Source organism: Schistosoma haematobium, chromosome 1 (genome assembly GCF_000699445.3).
Source record: "Schistosoma haematobium chromosome 1, whole genome shotgun sequence".
Lineage (NCBI taxonomy): Eukaryota > Metazoa > Platyhelminthes > Trematoda > Strigeidida > Schistosomatidae > Schistosoma > Schistosoma haematobium.
The window spans coordinates 77972119-77992020 of NC_067196.1; positions in this window are offsets into that span (position 1 = coordinate 77972119).

A 19902-nucleotide genomic window follows, 5' to 3' on the forward strand; every position below is an offset into this window, starting at 1 on the left:
TCATAGTTAACCTCAACTCGACGCCACGCCACAAGTTGAAGACATCATAACATTTGTTAACGTGGTCAAGGATAAGCTTCTGTAGTAACGCTGATAATTATTATCGGCACGGAAGTTGATGAGCTTGTTTTCAAACGATCGGCAGAAAGGTTTTTTTCATTGTTTTCTCGCAGGGCGAGTAACAGGAACTGTAAACGCTTAACATACGAAATTCAACAATTATTTCCCTAGGACTTTTGTGACCAATTTTTCAAGCTATAACCCATCAGCTGCAGTTACGTATTGGAATGTGTTACTTGTCCGTCTGGACGAAAACCAATTCAAACATTGTACCTTAATATTATTGTTATATTACGAGTATGTTTTGTTACTGCACAGACCTCTAGTTTGCTTCTTGATCTCAAGCTATGTATAGTTGGTTTCTTAACACAGACACATTTTTAGTACCTTTACTTCTTACTCATCCCAGGAGAGTGATGTCTTTCTCATATGAGAGTGCGCTAATCAAAAGGATAGTGGTATTTTTCCTCGCTAAGTAAATCCTATTGTTTTGATCGTTTATTACATATCAAGACTACTGTTTTCACTTTAATTGAATTTATTTCAGGTAAAGTACTCGACTAGAGTATCATTACTGTTTCTAAATTAGTTTTTCGTTGGTACTTTTGATTACTTCGTTTTCTGTTCTATTTGTTATTACTTGGTTCTTGGTACTTGGTTCTAACAATCTACAGTTTTCCACTTTTTTTGGTCATAGATCATTTTTGTTTCAAAGTATTATTGCATCTACATCTTTTTTTAAAAAAAGACCTGTCTGATCATTGGACAGTGCAAAGAAAGCAGTTGCCAACGCCCAGCCTGTCATATCCAAGTGCCTTGCCGCTCTTCTGTTGCTCTTTTATCTTCAGAAATTTGCTCTGAGGGCACGGCTATGAAACTTCTGACGTCTGGAACGAACTTGACGTACGCGTCTCCTCAAGGTCACGGTTTACAGCAAGAGCTCTACGAGTATACTTTATAACAACTATAAACTTATTAAGTTGGGAAGCATTTTGTGAACCAACAAATTTTGTAATTTATAGATCATTCCTGTAAAAATGGCGTGTACATGCACATGCAGAAATATATTATTATTATCCCGTTGAAAACAGCATGCAGTGGGATGATTGAAAAGGCTGGTACCACGAATTTTGCATTAATTTAACGCCTGCGGCTTTCAAACGGTTCAGTAAAAACTGTTGCGTATGGCTTTGTCAACAGTGCTGTTCGGATGCAAACAGCTTGCTAACCGAGGCCGTCAAATCGGTAAGTGCTGCAAAAAAATGTTTTGGCAAGCGTGGTCGATACACATCGAACAGTACTCGCTCTGTTGGTATGAAGCAAACTCAGGTGAGTTTGAAAACAGGTGATTCACCCCGACCATAGGAGTAAAAACAGTCTTCAAAGAGGTCCGTCTCAATCAAAAACTCAAGAAAAGAAGTTTCTCCAGTCGCCAGTCTTCTAAATGGTATCCAGAAGGTAACACCTAGAAGCCGCAAGCGCAAGGCTCGATCGGTTTTTAGCGGGAAACATAACCTGGCCTCCCAAATCGTCGACAGCCTCCGGAATCCCACGGTATGTTTGACGCAACTGTAGTTGCCTCTCATAGCAACGTTGACGAATGGGTACAGGTTGTAAGGAAGAAACAATATGACGGTATAAAAGGGAATCCTGCCCCCGTAAAAGTAGTAGAGAAATCAAAGGCTAATCACAGTGACAGATCAGTTCTTTTTCATAGAATCAAGGAGAGTGACAGCTCTGAACCAAAAACTCGTTTTGAGCATAGCATTGTGCTGATAAAACAGCTACTTAATCAACTCATGCCTCAAAATATCCACGGAGTCACCTTGCTAAGGGTGTACAGACTAGGTAGTCTAGCGATCCTGAAGCCTAATCGATCCAGACTGTTTAGAGTAGTATTCAAATATTCGGATGAACGCGACCTAATTTTAAAGAATGGACACAAATTAAAGGTTCAGGAGTTTTTATCCGTAAAGAATTGCTGTTGGCAGACCGCGTATAAAGACGGGAAGCCGAAAAAGAACTACAACATAGGTTAGACGCTGGCGAAAAGGACCTGAAAATTGTAAATTTTCGGGTTGTAAGGCTTCGACAGAGAATGATACCGAAGCCACTCTGAGTGAAGCACGAAGGCACTTAAACAGGCTTCGGATCTGTTACACCAATGCACGAAGCCCACTTAATAAGCGATCGGAACTAGGTGTACAGATTGACTCTACAAAGCCAGATATAATCGCAGTAACAGAAACCTGGCTGACACAGGCTATAGATAGTATAGAACTTGATTTCGAGGGCTTTATGTTAGTAAGGGCCGACAGAACACAAAAGCGCAAAGGAGGTGGAGTACCTCTATTCATTAGGAATGCTATCCCATTTACCATTATCGATAGTGTATCCCATGAGAGTGGGACGTGTGAGTTAGTTAGTCTTCGCTTAAAATGTAAGGGACAAGAGCTGCTGATTGGTTTGGTCTATCGCAATCCAAGCTGTGAGGTAAATGAAGTCCTGCTAAGCAGTCTCAATACTTGGTCACAAAGTGGTCGATGTCTAATCCTAGGGGACTTTAATGCACCTATGGTAGACTGGGAAAATCTGTTAACTCAATCGTCAGAAAATTCCTTCGAGCAGGAACTAGTTGATGTGGTTATCACATGTGACCTAGTGCAATATGTGAAAGAAGCGACTAGGTACAACCCGGACACTGAATCATCCTTACTAGATCTTATATTGACTCACCATGAGGATGACGTCGCGAACCTCCATTATATGCCACCCCTAGGTAAAAGTGATCACGAAGTTTTAACTTTCGACTTCATATAGCTGTCAAACACGAGAACGCGTTAGCTTAATCCAGACCTAACGTCTGGAAAGCAAACATACCAGATATCATGCACTCAGCATCGTTAGTAGATTGGACGATAGACCCAGAGTCATCAACTGAAACGGCTTGGGGCGCATTTCAAAATTTATACTTAAAAGTTACCCCACCCCACATCCCTCGGACTACTCCAAAGGGGCCGAGAAACTCTCCACCGTGGTTCAGTAGGGAAATCCGCATCCTTCTCCGTAAGAAAAGGAAAACGTGGGATATATTTAGGTTACTGGGGACTGATGAGTCAAAATCTCAGTATCGAAAGGCTCGGAACACTTGTGCCTCGACCCTCCGTAAGTCTAGAAAATTGTACGAAGAAAAACTTGTTAAGGAATCCATAGAATGTCCTAAACGCTTGTATTCCTATATAAACCAAAGGACAAGGAGAAAAGGAAATATTCCTGCTCTATGGGGAGACAGTACTGCTTCATCATTAGTGGAGGACGACTTTGGTAAGGCTCAAGCGTTCTCGAACTACTTTAGCAACGTGTATACCATAGAAGCGCCCTCCTCGTCAGCGTATACAGATCCCCCCATACATACACTGGATAGCGTGACCATTAGAGAACTCGATGTCTTTGGTCTGCTAAATAAGCTTGACATAGGTAAATCCACGGGGCCCGATGAATTACGTCCTAGGCTGCTGAAGGAATTATCTAACTTCGTTGCGAACCCTTTAAGTATATGCTTTAATCTATCCGTAACGCAGGGGGCGTTTACCAAAAGACTGAAAAAACGCCATAGTAAGTCCTATCTTCAAAATAGGTACGAAACATAAACCTGATAATTACCGCCCCGTTAGCCTAACTAGTGTGGTTGCTAAAATCTTAGAAAAGATTATTCGGAAGGAGCTGTTTAAGTATCTCGATAAAAACCGGATCCTCTCGGAGAAGCAGCACGGCTTCAGAATAGGTTATTCTTGTCTCACTAACTTATTAGTGGCTCGTGAAAGCTGGTGTGCTCTTAAGGACCAAAAGCTACCTGTAGACGTCACCTTCATTGATTTCGGATAAACTTTTGACAAAGTTCTGCACAACCGGCTGTTATATAAGCTAAGAAATGTCGGAATTGGAGGCAATCTATTGATGTGGATAAAAGACTTCCTAGTTAGGCGCCAACAAAGATTGGGGGTGAACTCAAAGTTATCTAGCTGGGGAACTGTGATTAGTGGAGTGCCCCTGGGTGCAGTCTTGGGGCCAGTGCTATTCCTCTTGTATGTAAATGACCTCCCTTGTCTCCTACCATCATCGATCTTACCAAATGCTGACGATGTCAAAATATGGAGAACGATACGATGTAAGGATGATAGCTTCGAACCGCAAAATGACCTGAATGGTCTCAAACCTGGCAGCTGCCGATAAATACTTCCAAGTGTGTTGTGATGCATATCGGTCATTAAGGTACAGATATATACACGATGAATAACACTGAGCTACCTGTCGTCCAGACATAAAATGACTTAGGAGTCATCGTTAGCCAAGACTTAAAGACTACTGTATACTGGCGTGCAATAGCCGCCAAAGGTTTTAGAACCTTATGGTCAATACGCAGGGCTTTTAGTCATGTCGACGCTAAGACGTTTTTGACTTTGCATATAGTGTTCGTACGTCCTAAACTTGAGTACTGCATACAAGCGGCTAGCCCCTGCTTAAAAATAACAGTGAGCTTCTGGAAAAGGTTCGGAGAACGGCAACTAAGCTGATTCCTGGAATAGCGAAGCTTCTGTATGAAGCTCGACTGGCCAAGCTGAACCTTTTCCCGTTGTCATATCAGAGAACTAGAGGCGACTTGATTACAGTTTTCAAATTGTTTAGTGCCAAATTTGCACCTGATATGCCCTCATTTTTCTTGTCTTTCAAAACAGAGAATTTACGAGGGCACTCCAAAAAAGTTCACAAGCCCAGAACAAATTACTTGTCAGCTGACTATCGACTTTCCCATCGAATCATCAACGAGTGGAATTCACTAACTTAGCACGTGGTTGAGGCTCCATCCGTCGATTCTTTCAAAAGAAAGTTGGATCAACTGAGGGACCACCATTTCCAGGACTAACACAGGCCATCAAGCCTCCTGTCCTTTCCAAACTGGAACTGAGATTCGTTCATTAAAAACTATTTGCGAGACCTTGATTACTTCAAATGTCAGTCTACATATGTCTTTGAATAAAAATTATGTGATAGAACAAGTTTCGTTACCTGAAGAATACCAGCGGGAAGAAACATTTGATACATCACAGAATAATACACAAAACTCCTTGCTATGCTGAGCTGTTCGGCATCAGAAGCATCAAGAAAGGACGAGGTGAATGCCTCACTACTAATAACACATCCGCCCGTGTTTAAAGGGAGTTTTCGACAGTCTAGAGAACCTCTGAGGATCAAATACCTCTCGGCAAATCTTATGAAAATTGTCATGACATAGTCGAGGGTTGAGTATTAGTGCGAACAGAAGGGACCTAATCGTGCAAACCAGGATTGGCAAAGGGCAGCATTTATACGGTTGAAGAACACATGGAACTTAAAGCAACTATCAACCAATATAAGAGTGAGAACCTTCAACACGAACGTCAAGACAGATCTACTGTATAAAGAGAAAATTAGGAAAATATGTTGAAAATGGATAGGACATATATTACTCGAATCGTCAAACTGCATAACGAAGCAAGCGCTAACTTATAATCCTGAGGGGAAAAAAGGAAGACCAAAGAACACAGTGCATTAAAAATTGCAAATAAACATGAAAAAGATGAACAGAAACTGGAAACAACTGGAAAGGAATGCCCAGCGCAGAGTTCAGCAGATAATGCTGTTGATCGGCCTGCGCTTCTCCGCGACGTTTAACAGGCGTTAGTTAGTAATCGCGCAACCCAGTCAAGTGGTTTATTTTATGAAGTGATCAGATAACTTTGGCAGTCGAGCCTACTGTCCATCAAAAGACGGGCAGCTGACAGTAAATCTACCAACAACTGTCCTGGACTCTCTCGTTCAGTTATTCTCAAGTATTATCCTATGTCTAAATCCCATCTTCCAACCCGTAAACCGATGTTTTAGTCATACTGCCACAACCAGAGTAATTAAATTGAAGTCGGAAATGAAATACAGAGCAATTAACTGTCCACAACTTTAAAACCAGAACATCCAAACGAATAATGAAAATTAAATTAAAGGATTGCAAGTTCATTCAAGGCTACAATCAAAACTGCTAGACATTATCGTTGGAAATATATTTTTTTACTATTATTAATTGCAACCGTCTAGGGACGACATTAACGGTAAATATTATCGGGTGATCTTATCCGCAACGCAACCATGTAAACTTAATGTATCGCACACTGTCATTTGTGCGTTCAAGTAACCACAGATTTTGTCATTTCATAATGTATTTTTAATTAAATAACTAGATTATGTAGTTAATTTTGCTCTGTTATTAATTTTTATTCGCCACGTCCGACTGCGTTACACTGCACGTCCATTGCACGCTGGGATGAAATCTCAAGTCATAGTGAGTTTATTCACATAGCTGATTGTTTCCAGATAGACTATCAGTGCATGGTTTTACTGAAGAAAGGTTTGATGTACTGTAAACTATGTTTCTATGAACAACTGCCTGTTGTCTTCAGTATGAAAGCAGTATATATGTATCCTTTTTTTCTTAGGTAAGTTCAACTGGCCTATATTTCGTGTTTTGGTTTTATCGGCTTAATTATGTCCATTTAACTACTTTGAGCAACATGTCTTTGCAAGTGAAACAATAACTATGACACTTGCTTAGTTTAGTGTTCTTGGTTGTCGTATAATTCAGTTTAGTTGAAAGAATTATGATATACTTAGGTATAGTGCTTGAAGCCTGTAACGAAACAGATCAGTTTAGTAAGTAGAGTTGCCTGTTTCTAATGTGTATACGGATTCAGATCAGTCTGATTAAAAATAGGAAAAAACGTGCCTTTGATGCTGTTGCTGTCATACATTATAAGATAGCGATAAGTATGTTTGGTGTTTATTTTTAAACTGTACATCTATCACTGACCATATTTCATGATCACTGTCATTAAACAATTTCCCCAGCAATAACATCGGTAGCAAGATAGCTAAGTGTCTGAGCTTTTAGTTGCCCACAAAACAGCAGTATACAGTCTTAGAAGATGAGTGTTCTGTGTCTCAATTAAATGCAGCTGGCTGTGGACAAATGTTAAGAATCTTTTTGACAACTGGGACTTTTAGTTTATCAGACACTTACTCTGCTTGTATGTTTTCCTGTTCAACTAGACGCAGATGCATGGAAATACTTAAATGGGAGCAAAATAATAACAGCATTGCAATACGGTACTAAGACCATGTTATGCTTTGCGCGAGTAATAGTAGCTGACCTTATCTAATATTCATGAACTTGTAGCGTGGCGTCGAGTTGAGGTTAACTATGAACACCGCTACAGAGAAACCCGTGCCAAGTTAATCAGAAGGCGAAGGTTGAACGTAACCAAATAGATCCATAAAATCCCCGAGAAGCCAAATATCAGAAGGCAGTTAATGGACCAAATCGAAATATATTTGCTGGCGATCTCGTGGTATCGAAAGGATACCGAGATCGTGCCAGGATACAAGCTTGGTTACAGAACGTAACCGAATCCGCGCGAAGTCACAATCAAAAGTGTAAGAATAAGAATGGAAGCACAATATAGCTGTCATTAGCACAGTCAAACAAAAGCACATTAAACCAAGCACTGGTACAGTTGGTTATAATAATAATTGTTTTTATTAAACCAGTCGTGTTCTCGTGATAAATGTGAGTCACTGCAAACTCAAGGTAAATCACAACTGCATAAATTCTTTGCTAAAAATCACGTGATTTGGTTATTTATATATTCCACATTTGTGACTAAATTCATGTATATTTTTTTCATTTAGAATGCAACAGGATTGATCCTTCACAGACCCTAAAACTGTTTCACCCTTAGAACTATGTCCCTATGGAACTGTTTACGGGAGATCGAACGAACAGGAAATTATAAAAAGGATGCTGGACGTCCATTTTAGTCTCACAACCGCTTCCAGTATTTTTTGACTTCTTTTACTCTTTCGTTTGGAAAAATACAACAAAAACTGCAGCTTAGCATTACCAATACAACTTTAAATACGGGAACTTGGTTTAAACCTTTGTTTGATATTCGATTCTTAATGAAAGTTCTTCAATAAATTTTTGAATCTAATGCTACTTTGTTTTATCTACTTAATCGTTGCAAGAAACTTGTGATAAGCGAGCCTCTTAGCACCTAGTTCATGTGTTCAGATGGTTGTGGACTGAATAGAAGAAGCTTTCCCTTAACAGGCTTCCGTTTCTAGTAGCAGGGGATCACCAATACCTCAAGGCAGGAATCTAGGTATGTTAACAATAAAAGAGGAAAAAGAAATTGGTAAATCATAGTATGATACTATACTTAGTCCTTAAGAATAAATCCAGCTGCCTCTTAAAAGACTCCTGGGTAGTCGCTTGGACTGGCTCGGCCGGCAGAAAATTCCAGCACTTGACAACTCTTAAGGAGTAGAAGTTGTGCCTACAGTCCGTTCTTCTATGTTTTGCCTCTAGTTTCTGGGTGTTACCCCTTAGGTTAGTGTTGGAACTAAGCTTAATTAGGTGTTTTAGGGGATGTCCAGAAGTGTTAAGGTTATTGTAAGCCATTAGGTCACCTCTAAGACGTCTATACTCTAATGAGTAGAGGCTAAGTGATTGGAGGTGCTCTTCATAAGGTGATTTGGTGCATATCTTCGTCATTTCCTTGGGAGACCTACAGACTCGGGTCCTGTCATAGCTTATTCTAACCACCATGGGTTGTCACGCCAGCTGATGGATGGACACGCGTTACACATCCTGACCGTACCTGCTTCTTATCTTATAGCTTTTAATTCAAATGCCATATGACAAGCAAGCAATGCCCCTACCCGCACTAATGGAACACTAGTAACTCAAATGCACTCCGTATGGTACCTTACACAGGTTTACGCACTCGCTTAGCTCATTAGTGAGAATATTATTACGGTCCTGCTGAAAATCCCATGAACCCCCTACCTCCATCAAAACAAATAAGTCTGTGTTTGCAGCATATAGCAATTTGACTATTGAAAAGTAAGATATAACAGTTAGAATTGGGGTAAAATGGCAGTATACAGCAGATGCACGTGGTACATGTCTTCATCGATTAACTAAAATAGAGAATACGGATATCAGCTTAACAGAATTATTTAGAAAGACTAGTGTCTAATTTGAACTTACTGCGTGAGAAAGTTATACTGGAACTACGAAAATTGTAGAAATAGAGTTTCTCGGGGCGTACGAAGCACTCAGACTGTAAGACAGTTGTCCAAAAATAATTCGAATATGAAGGTGAAAATTTGCAGGTACTTTTCATCGTAAGGGTGAACATATTAGGTACCAGTTGATATCATACCGTAAGAAAACACAAATTTGCGAGTGGTGAAATATGATCTATAAAAAAGTGAGCTTAATAACAGTTAATTACCTTTTTACTGCCTGATCATGACCCTTCGGCTTCCTTTTATGGCCAGAACAGCAAACATACACTAGACACTGGTAGCAGATTTCCGGCTTTTCAATGTTAAGCTTGCTTTAACGCACTGAGTAATGAGTACAACCCCTCTATTACTGTTATATGGCATATTTTTCATAACAAACCCTCTGCAACAGATTGGTAGCATCTGTGACTTCATCTATAGTTGTCGGAAGTCTGGGTCCTTTCGAAATCAGTACCGATATACCCTACTGCTGGGCACTCTGTATTAGTTTGACTCGTTGGTGGGATAGTGTTGTCCATAATACTGAAGAAAATTAAAAAAACGCAGATTGTTTCCTTTCATTTTGCCGATAACATCATAAAGGACAGTTAGGAACGAACATGCGAACAGTTAGAGTCACAGGCGGCAGCAACAATTATTTTAGCTAAATAAAAACGAACTTCGGCTTCGACTATCTAGAAAACAAGGTAAAACATAACCGATTGTCGTTTAAAAACGTAAGGTCTTATGTTAGTACTAGCCAGCTTAGCTGAATAAATACAGTGACTTCATTAGCAGCAGGTAAAACCCAGAAAACAAAGCACAATCAGGGAAAATTTTGCTCCAACGTTCAGAGTATTACACTAACTTCTGGATTTTAGCACACTGAAACATCAAATTCTGTAGCTGCACAAAAGAAATAGCGGAAAAACACAGAACGAAGAAAGCCGGCCGACATTTTATAACACAAGACTAGCCAGATTGCCCGAAGAAATACATTGACTTGAGTAGAAGCAGCAAAAACCCAGAAAACATCGCTGACTCGAAATAAACTTCACACCAACATATAGAACATTACACTAACTGCGGCATTTTAGCACACTGAGACATTTAATTACATAGCTACACAAAAGAAATAGCTGAAAGAAGCACAGAACGAAGAAAGCCGACCGCCATTGCTTACGAAGATGGCGTATGTAATAATTCCCGCCTCATTCTGATTGGTTGCTAAGCTGAAGGGCACATTTACGAAATCGAGTTGCGTTTAATTGCAGCCATATTATCCTCATTTCCTTTAGAAATCCCCACAAATTCTAAACTTTAATCACGAGCTGTAAATCCAGACACAATACTGAGTACAACCAGAGCCACAGTATGGAGATGCTAGAATCAAACAATGGAATGTTAACACGGTTGAACGAGATCAATTTTGTCAACACTTCAGCTCCTTAGACATGCCTTCATCAATGAAGAACATTACTTTCCTTGTTGGGCCTATGTTGTTCGGAACGGAGCCTGTAACAGCGAGGGGAAGGAGCAAGCAATATGCAACCACACACACAACGATTTACGAGGAGCAGACAGGACTTATAGGAATACGCCTACCTTACAAAGCTACTACAATCAGTTTAAATCGACACTACAAATTTGTTTAACAGGGACGGAATAGCTCATACTTGGCAGTGCAGCCCATTGATTGGGTTTTATGTCTTCTGGCCTCATAGCACCATATCTCACGGTACTCTACTCTGCAACCAATATGATTCTCATATATTGAGCCTACCACCGTGATTGTATTACTGTACCATATCATGAAGCTATTGACCCACGTGATCCGAAATGAACAGTTTCTGGTCACTTTATTCGCAGATATTCAACTCAGCCTCCTCCTTCCCTTAAGTTAACTTTTATATGGTTTATTTGAAACCACTTGTGACTAGGCTGAACTTCTCGTCCGCCCACACCCTCATAAATCGTCTCAAGGTACACATATATAGAATTATGGTCTACTATGTTATTAGTACTTCTCTAATAATAGACTTAATCCTAAAATTGTAGATTTGTCATGATGACACTCCATTAGCAACAAATCAAGCATATCGAGTAAGTTCGTTGACAAAGTAATCCGACGTCACTATACGGTATGTCCTAGGATATGTTCTAACTACTGAGTGCTCGATCTCATCACTCATCGTCGCTTATATTCAAACAGAGTGAACGGCTGCACTCGACTCCAGAAGATGTATCCTAACAGACATCAAAGGGACGGTTTTATGTATGTTTGATTACTTGTCAGTACGGGAGCATATATCGCTACTCCGTGTCTTCTTTCTGATGCGTCACAAAATATGTGCAACTCAAACCTTGATTGCGCTCAATCTCACATGCTGTGACATGAATAGCTACGCAAAAAATCCAAACAGTTTATCCACTGTGCTAGACGAGTGGCCAGAAAAAATTGATGCTTCATCCCAACCCAGTTAATTCTTACAAGTTTCCCCGAACATTTGTTTGGCGTAAGGAGTCAACAGAGACAAGAATCTAAGTGGATAAAATATGGCAGACAGTTACAATAACATTTTTCCTTGAATTACTTGTTGTTTGACCTTTTTCACTGCAAATCCTAAAGTGTCGTCTATTAAGTCCCACTGTAGTCTAGTGGTACGCCCCATGCGTGACGGTCTCATAAGAATATCACGCATTTTCGGCGCCTAACTGTGTATCTCAACTCCACCCAGGGTATCTTTACGAATAATGCAAACTTTGTTAATCTGAATTCTCACCTCAACAATATTACTTGGGTATAGTTAAGAAACTTCGTGACACGACGATACTCTCAAAGGACACAAGAAAATTGTCGACATTAAGATGCTAGCCTACTCCTTCCACACATTATGGCCTATTTGACGCAAATGTAGCTATATATCGATGGAAGTCAACGTTAGAGCTAAATGGACATGATGTGAACCCAAAAGGCTTGAGTGAGGTCCTTCGATATAATGTTGTTTGACAGTGCCACTCATTCGATAGCTCCTCTATGTGCTCCACCCACCTGCTCCACTATTCTTGATCATTAGGGAGTGAGTTTCGTTTTTTGTTATTGACTGGTTGATCTGGCTTATTTTATCTCCCTGGAAGTTCATTAGTTGCACCATATAGTTTCTTCATATTTCGTTCTCTTTTATTTTGTTCTCTTGTATTTGTATATTTGTATATTTGCCATTGCCAGCTCTAATGCTCTTCTTTACTCGTTTGTTTTCACCTGCATTCTCAGCATGTATCCCGACATTTTGCTATCATTATGATTGAAATTCAAGCATTTGTTCTGAACACAGAGCTGTCGAAACATAGTTCTTGATTAGACTAAGCTACGTTCTCCTCTATAACATAGTGTTTTTTGTTATTCGTATTATACTGTAGTGAAACATAAACTCCGTGTTCAACTCACGCGGTTATTATGTATGACGGTTAACAAATAATATCAAAGGCACAAAACACCTCAGAGGTACAGCCTGTACCACACGGTTGGATGTTTCTTCGGCACAAAACAGCATGCCGAACAGCAATAAATATTGTTCAAAAATAAGTTTGCGGTGTTTAACAACCAATAAAAGTATTCTCAACAAAGTGAGATCAAATATTTCTCGTCGACGATTCACGCAACCGTTTCCGGTAGGTAGTCGAAAACCAAAAATCGCCAGCGTAACCAACTCGTAACCTTAGTGTCAATGGTTCGACAACATGTATCAGCAAAGTCAAATGATAAGGGTAAATGTTTAACCAAAGTCAAATAATTTGAGCCCAGAAAAAGTACAATGAAGAACACAGAACCTTGTTAAAAGAGATCTAAACAGAAGATAAAATGCAAGACAAAGCGAAAAATGTAAAAGCAACTTTTGTGCCCAATAAAAAGATGCCATTTATGTATCCTAACACTGATTTTTTCTTACTAAATTTTAGAAATACACACAATACCAATCGTTCAGCTCCTTTGAGTCAACCCATTTATACTATCCTGTATTCATTCAACTTCTTACTTTGGCTTGTTTTATTTAACCCATTGAAATATGCTTGCTTAAGAAGTGACATAATAAAAGGAATGCCTAGGTAGTCATATCCTGAATATTCCATTGCAAATAACCACACTTCAATAGTCATGGACACCGTCCGCTCCAGTCTCAGGCCTTCCATTTCCCGACTTTTTCAGCATTTTAATGGTATGCCATCGAAAACATGTAAGGAACATACGACGTTCTCCTGAGCCGTTGTTAGTACCTCCGATATTAATTTGGGAACGCTATCATGAAGCACACAATAATGCGTTAAATTGACTGACTAGTTGTGTGTCTAACTCATTACGTATATTTATAAACATCTTCGGACTTTACTTGATTTTATTCTCGACCACCGAATTCTCGTCAAAACGCAACCTCCACAAAGTACTCCAATTCTTACAGTGAGCATTGAAATCTTATTAATATTCTAATTTGTGAAAATCTGTCCCCTGTTTATTTGGTTAATGGGCCTTATAAAACACCAACCTGAGTGAGTAACTTATTAAAGCCTGCAGCACTTATAACAATTTGATCTTACCGGTAAACTGCGCCTAACTAACAACTTGTCAGGCTACCTAGAACGGTATATAAAGCATTAAAAATATATTTGTGCCAAGTTACCAAGTCACGTAAAATCATATAATCTGTCAACGGCTGAGCAACGCAGATGTGCTTCATCTGAGCCACCCTATTTCTCTAATCTACGTCGATGAATCACGAAGACTGCTTAAGTCATCTACACTTGTTTGCAGATGATGTTAAAGTATAGAGGAAAATAAGTAGTCAGACTGGTTATTTTGATTTCCAAACTGATCTAGACGGACTGATTTCATAATCCCAAAGTCCAGGTTTGGAAATTAATTTTAGAAAGCGTGCTAGTGTACACTGGACACGGCATCGGTTACTAGTATAATATAAACGGCAGGTCACTTTCATGAATGCAGAAAAAATAGTAGTAGTAAGTTGTGAATCGAGAACAACTACACACTGAAATGCGACTGCTGCAAAAGAGTTTGAATTTTGTGGTCATTTCATCTAGTATTCTAGTGCCTTGATGAAGACATATTTCGGGTTTTATATTTAGACTATGAGGCCTCACTTAGAGCATTGCAGCCAAGTAGTAAGTCCTACTCATATTAGGAATCCTATCACATTCAGTGGATAGAACACACATTGAGGAAAGCACCCACCTCAAGTCCTTGCTTGGAATCCTCAAAATTAAAGGAAAAGAGGAAGACCAAAGAACATATTAAACCGAGAAATGGAGACAGACATGAGAAGAATGAACAACAATTGGATAGAACTAGAAAGGAAGGCCCAGGACAGAGTGGGTTGTAGAATGCTGGTCGGCGGCCTATGCTCCATTGGGAATAACAGGCATAGGTACGTAAGTAATCATACTCGAGCATTCAACGTGTGAGAAATAAGTTAGTGACTGATCATTCTAAACTCTCCTGTGACAAGCGTTTGAGACGTTCAGACCTTTAACCCTTATCTTATTGTAGAACTCGACACAACCTCATATTGACGCTCCGTATCTTAAATAATGATTTCTGCGTTAACATGTCTTAGCTTTTTGCTTCCGACGGGACCAATCATCTGGGCAACTGCAAAGCTTCGTAAACCACAGCTGAATTAACTCAGAGTTGGATCTTGTTCTTATCGAGCAGTCAGTGACTGAAATATCCTACTCGAACAAGTGGTATCGACTCGATCAGTGAACACTTCTACGGAGAGGCTGGTTTTCCACTTGAAGACAAGTTGGAGGGATGAACACAGGTAAAGCGATCTACTGTAGTGGCATTGGACCATTACCACACAATCCTCAAAGCTGAACACGAGACTACTCGGAAGATAGATACTCAATATTTAACGCGGAGAAATTCCTAGCAACGTAGAAGGCGGGAACAGCGAGTTGAATAAATTGGAGTCGATCGGATTGCATGTCTTGACCATGCAGGCGTGGCTCCTGCGGAATGTTACCTTGAATATTTTATTTGTATTAAACATATTGTTCTTTCTCTAGCCTACGCTTGCTCTCCATTATGTATTGGTAATTGTTACGAAGTAGTGAGTTGGTGTAAACGATGATGTGACTCCCACGCAAGATCTTATAGATTAGGCAGTTATATCATGACAAATCTACAATTTAACACTAATCCTGATTCTTGAGGAATGACATGTTACAGTTCAGTTTGTGAATTGGGAACTCCGACCGTAGCTCTTCTAGAGTTACTGCCGGTCCCAAGCCCGGGTAATGAAGAAGGTATGGACATGGGGTTAGCGACCCCATCCCGTAGAAAACTAACTCGCTAAAAAACGCTAACCAGAATAAATAATTCAAACCATTTAAACTCTGCCCTGGGAGTTAGGTCTTCATTTAGAAGAACTATGACGCCTCATGGTGAAAGCCGAGTTCCTTCGGAAGCCACGAGGCCGATACCTTTTCTAACAACCGGAGCAACAATTTTTATAGGTACATGGAACGTCCGAACAATGTGGGAGACCGGGAAGACCAGTCGAATAGCAACGGAAATGAGGAGATACAACTTGGCAGTACTGAGAATCAGCGAAACCTGTAGTGGCATTGGACAATAGCCACACAATCCACAAAGCTGTGAACACGAGACTACTCAGAAAATAGATATTCAATATTTAACGCGGAGAAATACCTAACAATGGAGAAGGCGCGAAGAATGAATTGAATGGACTGGGTTTGATCGGATGGCATGGCTCGTCCATGCAGGCGTGGTCCATCTCAATGTTACTTTATATCTTCTATTCATATTAAATATATTGTTCTTTCTCTAGCCCAACCTTGTTCTACATCATGTATTGGTAATTGATACGATACAGTGAGTTGGTGTAGTTGATGGTGTGACTTCAACGTAAGATCTTATAGATTAGGCAGTTATATCATGACAAATCTACAAATTTAGGATTAGGTCTATTATAAGGGCAGTACTAATATCATAGTAGACCATAATTCTACATTGGTGAGGCCAACTAAAGAAACGCAACCTGTTATTGTTAATCCTTATTTCCACCTTAACCTTCTCAATCGGTTTTTATTTTTGTAAACCCAGTATTCTAATAGTCCTTTGATTAATGGTCACATATATTATCGTAATGTTATATCTATTAGTTCACATAACTTACTAGCTCAATCGATAATAAAAGTTGATCATCTATATCAACTAATTAGCTTTGATGGTTCGTTAACAAGCTTTAATAGCATTAACCTGCTTCAGCGACATAGACTTGTTTAAACATCAAGCTCTAGCAAATATGACCTGTAAATAGCGTAAATATACATTGACTAACAATGCAATCAAGGATTGAATAGTTATCTGGATCTAATTCTTAGTGTTCCTTCGCCTAACACCTCATCCTGTTTTAAACTATGTACTATCCTGTAATATCTTTTCTTCCGACCACTGCCTGCCTAATTTCATATTTTCGAGTTCCATTGCCAAACAACAAGGATGACACTTCTCCAAAAAAATACTGAGTCCCAGCTATAAGTTTTCTGCAATCATAAGTTCATTTTAGATGGCTCATTCATCGGCATACACAATTATCTGGATTCATTCAGTTGTTCTGATCAGAGCGAGTCCCAAAAACCTCAACAGCATCAAGCACCCTGGAAGCGATTGCCATACTGCATGTTTTTATTCTGGATGCTTTTGGATCATTAATACTCACGAATGGCGTTATGTATGTCGTCCACTGAATAACCTAATTTTCAAAAATAACCCAGGCGAGTTCAACTATTTTACTTAATGATTATTTGTACTTAACATGTATGTTTTCTAGTTGCTTTTGCCATATATTTGTAAGTGTCCCTAGGCTAAACGCAATAACTTCTAATGGAATGTTTATAACGCATCATATTCCTGCCTGAAGCTTTACAAGCAGTCTTAACTTTAAAATTATTTATCTGGTCATGTTCATTATTTTTAAATTGTCATATACGTCAACAACCTGCTTGTTAACCTGACCCATACACGCGTTGCACTATATCTCCATGTCTTCTAAATTTAGAAATCATCTGGATCGCCTTTAACATTTATTAATAAACCCATCATAGTCGTTGTTGCTAATCGTATTTGGGTTTATGGATTGGTTTATCATATCAGCAGCCTAAAATGCGAACATAGTTTAGATAATAAGATTAAAAATTTAGGTACTATCAACTGCACTAGTAAAATAACTAAATCCCTAGGTATCTGTTGGCTAAACAAACGTTTCAAATCAAAACTCCGTAGCCTACTAGAATTAACACTAAACGAATCTTTCTGAATTAAAATTTATAATTAAATTAGGCGTCTCGGATTCTTTAACGTTATAAATTTCTGATAATTTCGAATCACCTAAAGCAACAATACCTATTTTTCCACTGACTAATCCTCAATCAACACTATAACTAGCTAAACGTAATAGTTTCAGGATATCGTCATAAAGTATTGTCATGACTTGACAATCACGTAATATGATTGATAAAATTAATGAAACTATTAACAAAATCGGTCAGCAAATCGACTTAAAATTATCACTAGTGTTGTTTTTCTTTTATCTTCATTCACTACAGATGATTACAGTATGTTTCTCTATCGGTTGCTTATTCAGTAAATATCTCAAAACCTTGTCAGTCTAATTGGAGGTTTAGCGACACAATCATGCATGCAAATAATCAGTATAAGCAGTCGAGCAAATCTCCTGCAAACTGAAAACATCAATGTCGAATTTACCCAAACACTGACTAAGGTTCAAGCCATTATCATAGACATGAGTTGGGAGTGTACTCCCCTTGGTTACAACTTATGTACTCCCTGATAATCACATGAGCATCACTCACTATTAATCATCTTGTAAAAACTTATTTAGCCAAGTCCATCTTGCAACACCACATCACTTAGTAATATGACACATAGGCTTAACTGATTTCAATAACTTATAACCACCATATCTCAATTAAATCGTATTCCGCCTTATGATAAACTGCATACTTGCAACTAACTTGTATGACCAATCAGCCGGCAAGTATAAATATAAATAAATAGTCTGCTGCAGATCAGAACATTGAGTCTAGAGCATGTCTCTAACGAATACACTCATGTTTAACGATTTGTTCCTAGCTATCTGTCCAAAATTCATATAATTATCACTCATGTATTTAAATTTTATTTTGATAACCATTCATGAGTATTAGTAGTATTACTAAATTCTATCACGGTCAAGTAAACACGGGGTTGAGAAAATCTCCCCGTAACTAAATAAACCGTATCAAACCAACTGGAACACTAGTTGGGATTCTTCTCCACGGTAATACTTTTGTTCCTTCAGTTAGCCTACTAATACAGATGCAATTGTAATTCAACACATATGGACAACTTACCGGCATAATCGTTATTTGATTTCATAATTTAAACCAAAACTAATACCAATATTAACATTTCTACAATATTCATCACTTTAATATTCCTAAACACAAAATACTTACTACCTATACGTTAAGTTATTAACAAACGGCTATTAACACGCATCGTTTTATTATTATTATTATTATTGTAATCCCATTTTTTGTAGCTCAAATAATCTTCACCCAAATTTTTATTTCAAGCATGTTAAGCATAAAGGCACATATTTTAAAATTATTACATGTAATTCCCGACCAGATGCTGCCGCCTTCTTTTTGATTTATCTTTCAGCTTACCAATACCCGGAGGATTCTTATTATCCTTGGTAAGCTCCGGCGCGCGACGATCCCATCCAATTTGGTATCGAACCAACACCACGTTGATTCTGGTGGGAGAGTAGTGTAGTGGCATTGGACAATAGCCACACAATCCACAAAGCTGTGAACACGAGACTACTCAGAAGATAGATATTCAATATTTAACGCGGAGAAATACCTAACAATGGAGAAGGCGCGAAGAGTGAATTGAATGGACTGGGTTTGATCGGATGGCATGGCTCGTCCATGCAGGCGTGGTCCATCTCAATGTTACTTTATATCTTCTATTCATATTAAATATATTGTTCTTTCTCTAGCCCAACCTTGTTCTACATCATGTATTGGTAATTGGTACGATACAGTGAGTTGGTGTAGTTGATGGTGTGACTTCAACGCAAGATCTTATAGATTAGGCAGTTATATCATGACAAATCTACAAATTTAGGATTAGGTCTATTATAAGGGCAGTACTAATATCATAGTAGACCATAATTCTACAAACCCATTGGACCCAAGCTGGACAGAAAAGGCTAAATACGGGAGAGATGCTGCTATACTCCGGCCACGAAGAGGAAAATGCTCCACACACAGGGAGTTGTTCTAATGCTGTCCAAAGTAGCACAAAATGCACTTGTAGGATGGGAATCTCACGGATCCAGAATCATCAAAGCATCATTCAAAATAAAGGAGGAGGGGATCACAATGAATATTATCCAATGTTATGCACCCACCAATGATAGTAACGACGACATTAAAGATCAATTCTATGAGCGGCTGCAATCAATCATAGAGAAGTGCCCAAGAAAGGACCTCACCATTCTGATGGGAGATCTAAACGCCAAAGTCGGAATAGACAACACCGGATATAAAGATATCATGGGACGACATGGA